Here is a 4537-nt window from a genome sequence, read left to right on the forward strand (position 1 = left end):
TACAGGCAGCAACATTGTTTTCTCTGTGGCCAAGGTGAGGCATGCAGTGGGAGTGAAGAGTGCTAAGGTGCAGTCATCCATGCATACATTCTTGCTGTTTTGCTGAAACTGGAAACAGTTCATCTTATGTGAAGTCCATTGTGGAAGATTGGGGAATCATCAGTCTCAACGTAACTCGAGAGCGTCTCGGGACAGATCTTCTGTGTTAAAGAAAAATATAAAAATGTTTAGGAACTGTAATATAATAATAACAATAATTTTTTTCCTCTCTGCCTTTGTACTATACAGTATGCTGGAAGACTTTCTTGACATCATACAGAACGGGTTCAGAATACAACAGAAGCAGGAAACATGAAAAATCACTGTTAACCGTAGAGCTTCGGTTTACAGTTTTCTTGAAAAAATCAAGTCATGATTTATGTGTATGTTGTTATAGAAACAATCAAACAAATGTGTTAATTAGAAGTGACGCCATGGCTTTGGAAGTATAAACACTAGGGATCAGTATTGCTTCAGTAATAAATGTAGCGCTCGAATGTGGCTCCCCAACAGAAGACTTTTTTTTTGGTGGGGGTTAGTCTAGCAATATAAAATTTATTCAGACTACACTATGTATCTGATCATAATATGCATACATATATACTATTTATTTTAAAAAGTCTTACATAAAAGAACAGGCTTCTGTGTTGATAAAGAATAATCAGTCCAATGTTGCATAACTCTGCTGTCCATACTTCTGATTTCTTTCAGATCTATTTCTGAATATGTCCGCTCTTGACATGCAGGCTAAACACTTCCTAAAGACCACCTCTTCCTTGCAGAAATTGGAAACCGGCCACAAGATTCATAACATCAGCAGCCAGATGCTCAATCTCCAATGAGACGATCAGAACCCTTGGCCTCTGGTCATCTCAACCATACCATGCCTTCATCCACAACAATATCATGTTCTCCATCAAGCCTAAGCTTACCTCAGCTCTTCCCAACTTAGATGGTCCTTATCATCTGGCCCAAGTATACAAACGAGATCATACCCCCATCTTGAGTCTCTCGGGGTCATCAGTTCAAGACGCCCAGATCAACTTGTCCCTCATCCTTTCCGATTTACCTTTTCATCCTCTTCCAACTCATCTCTAACATTCTGAACAATAAACTATTCATTTATATATTTGGTTATGTTGAGGTCTTTGCTCGTGAATCCTAAAATGAAAATTAAGTAAAACTTTAACTTTATAATAACGTTCAGTCATTTATAAGTGATAAGTTAACGCTGAATAAATCATTTACAAAAACGTCTGCGTTCATAAATGATTAATAAGTGATATGTTAATATTTTATGATTTGTAGATTAAGTTATAAATTATTTATTTATTTATTTATTTATTTAAGTTATAATAATTTAAAGTGATTAGATGAGGATTAACTAATCATTTACAAAACATAGTTATATGTTCACAAATGATTATTAAGCAATATGCTAACAATTTTCAAATCTGTCGTAAGTAACTTAAAAAAAGCATAATTATATAATTAAACATTCTTATTAAATGGTTAATATGCTGAAAAAATATAAAATTTTACAATGAACGTGTTTGCAAACAATTTACTTTAGCTCCATTTACAAATTTTTTTTTGAAAGTTTATAACTTTTTACAACTTAAAATAAATTGATTGCAACCTCTTAATTTTCTGAATTCAATGAACAGCCTATATATTTTTTTTCAGTATAGCTATTAGTTAAGTTACTAATAGCTGGTGCATGAATTCTTTGCATGAACATTTCCACATACAGATGTAGAGATGTAGAGATGTGGGGTGTCAAGTCTTAACTTTAAGAAAGAATATCTCTTTGGATTTGAGACTTTTCACAGATCTTCTTTATGCTCTACGAGCATGTAACACTCAAAAGAGAAAGGAAAAATGTAAATTGCATCATATGACCCCTTTAAATAATTAAGAGGATTCCCAGCACTTAAGGAAACAGAATGGATAGAACAAGATTTTTATTATATATTTGTATGTTTATGTTAGCAAAACAAAGATAGAGAGAGATGTGGAGCATGACAACATTTGCCGATCTTGCCCAAATTATGTTTAATACATACATTCCAAAACCGCAAAATATTTTAACCCCATCCAACAGACCCCATGTTAATCAGTAACGTATATGGTAAGATAAAAACGTGAATATGTAAACATTTAATAGCTATCATAGACAAAAAACAATGACTTGTAAAGTAGCTTATTTTGAACCTCTATTTAAATTTTTAAACTTTTATTTTTAAATTGTCAAGCTCAAACATGCAACAGACAAAAGAACTGCACTACTTTTTAATGCCAAGTCGTTTCTATGGGCCAGAATTCTCTTCAGTCCAAAGCAGAAAGTACTTTAGAAAGTCTCCTCATCAAAGGCGCTCTCAATCTTGGAAAGAAAGGAATAGCATTTCTTCTTTAAGTCCTTGGCCATGAATGCATAGATGAACGGGTTTAGAAAGCTGTTTGCACAGGCGAGACTGCCGGATACTTGTTGGGCTGTGTGAAAGGCAGAGCTGCGCTCGGTTTGGTTCAACTCTAAAATGGAAACTACTTGAAATGGCAACCAACAAATAAAAAAAGCTGTGATCAGTAACGTCATGATCTTGAAGGGTTTGGTGAATTTGGACATTTGTTTTGCTCTATGTTTACGGATCAGGATGAAGTAACAGATGAAGATGGTCAGGAATGGAATCAAAAACCCCAAAATAAAACGCAATGAACACAACAATTGTGTGGTGATTCTTCTCATAGTTGTTATAGCATATGTCTTTTGATTCATGATTCGTAGTCTCTCTGAATTTGGCAGGTGGAATGCTAAGCAAAGAAGACACGAACCAAACTAACAAAACAACTACAGAAGCTTTCTTTACGGTGCGCTGATTCTGGGCCCAGACGGGAAACTTGACGGTGATGCAGCGATCCACACTAATGATGACCAGGATGAAAATGCTGCTGTACATATTGAGAGTCATAACAAAAGAGTTGAACTTGCACATGAAGAGCCCAAAGATCCAGCTCCCCTTCAACATGTAGTCAATGGTGAGAGGGAGAGTAGCGCAGAAAATGAAGTCAGACAGAGCCAGACTCAGGTACCAGGTGGTGTTCACTGACTTCTTCATCTTAAAACCAGTAATCCAGATCACCGCGCCATTTCCAATGATGCCAAAGAGGAATATGATCACATTAAAGATCACTGTAATTATACATGCTGCTTCCCTGCAGTATCCAAGATGTACAGGTACGTCCTCATCACGGCTGGCTACATAATAATTTTCTTGATCATAATTGTAATAATAATAATCATTATCTGAAGTTGAATTCATTGTGTCTTCCATTAGAACTGAATTGGAAGCAGAGTTCTGTAACAAAAACAATATGAAATTTATCCAAATGCATTTAAACTGAAACTGGGTTGTAACTTCCATAGACATAAGTGATACTTAGAATAATTAGAAAATTCCAGTCTGTCCCAGTCTGTTATATTTTGTATCTAACACCTTTTAAATAAGGAAAATATTATATTGCAACGTGGAATTGTTAATCGTATGCATGCTTATTATTTTGCTGCTCTGTTTTTAAAATTGAACTGAAAAAAAAACTGACTTATCTTTAATTGGTTATGATGTTATCTGAAGATAACTTACCTCACAAAGTAAGCTTCACAATGTTGTTTGCAGCGCTTCAGAACTTCTGTTGCTGGGTTGTTGCTGTTAAGTGCAGACTGAGTGTCAGACTCTGTTCCTGTCTTTTGCAATAGCTTCTTGTCTCTGGACTGCAAGAGAGGGGAGTAACTGGAAGGAGGCGTAACTTGAAGAAAGCAATAGGTGATAGCATAATGAACAAGATTGAAAACAGAAATGAGAGGAAGAAATAGAGGGAAAAGTTGGTCTGAACATAGTGAGTCTGGTGAGGGAAACAATAGCAAGAAACTGAAAGCTAACTACAGTAGTATGAGAAACCAGGGTTTGAAAATGCAAAAAAAAAAAATAAAAAAAAAAATAAGAAAAAATAAATTCAATCGGTTCACTCCGAGCAGAATCGATACTTTAATGTTTCTGTTCTGTGTTCCTCTGATATTATTACCATTCTGAAACCGGTTCGGGTTGAAGAAAAAACTGGTTAACAACGTTATGTTTTCTTTTCTCAAAAAGAAAAGAAGAAATAGAGATCTAAGAGATCTATTCACAGCCAAACAGCATCATCTCTAAATTTTGGCCAAATGTAGCTAAACTAGACCTACTTAAAAAAAAAAAAAAAAATTCTATCAACACTTTAAAGACAAAGTATTTTTAAGATATTTAAAAATGTTTGCTGCATTGTAGTTTAAGATTGCGTTTTGAGAGTTTGCGATGTATTTGAATGACAACTTATTATAAAAAATAGCCTAGTGTTTATTGTAGTCTAATGTTTGTAAACATTTTGGGTCTGCATTATGTCTATTTCTGAATTAAATAATATTTTTTTTGCTCTTAGAAACTTATATACAAATTCTCTCTCTCTC

At 34.4% G+C, this 4537-nt stretch overlaps 1 pseudogene; it reads right to left on the reverse strand.

The window, feature by feature from the left end:
• Window positions 1–1897: 1897 nt before the first annotated feature.
• Window positions 1898–3899, reverse strand: LOC113049032 (chemokine-like receptor 1; annotated as a pseudogene).
• Window positions 3900–4537: the final 638 nt, after the last annotated feature.

The sequence above is a fragment of the Carassius auratus genome, chromosome 30 (genome assembly GCF_003368295.1).
Source record: "Carassius auratus strain Wakin chromosome 30, ASM336829v1, whole genome shotgun sequence".
In the NCBI taxonomy this organism is placed as follows: domain Eukaryota; kingdom Metazoa; phylum Chordata; class Actinopteri; order Cypriniformes; family Cyprinidae; genus Carassius; species Carassius auratus.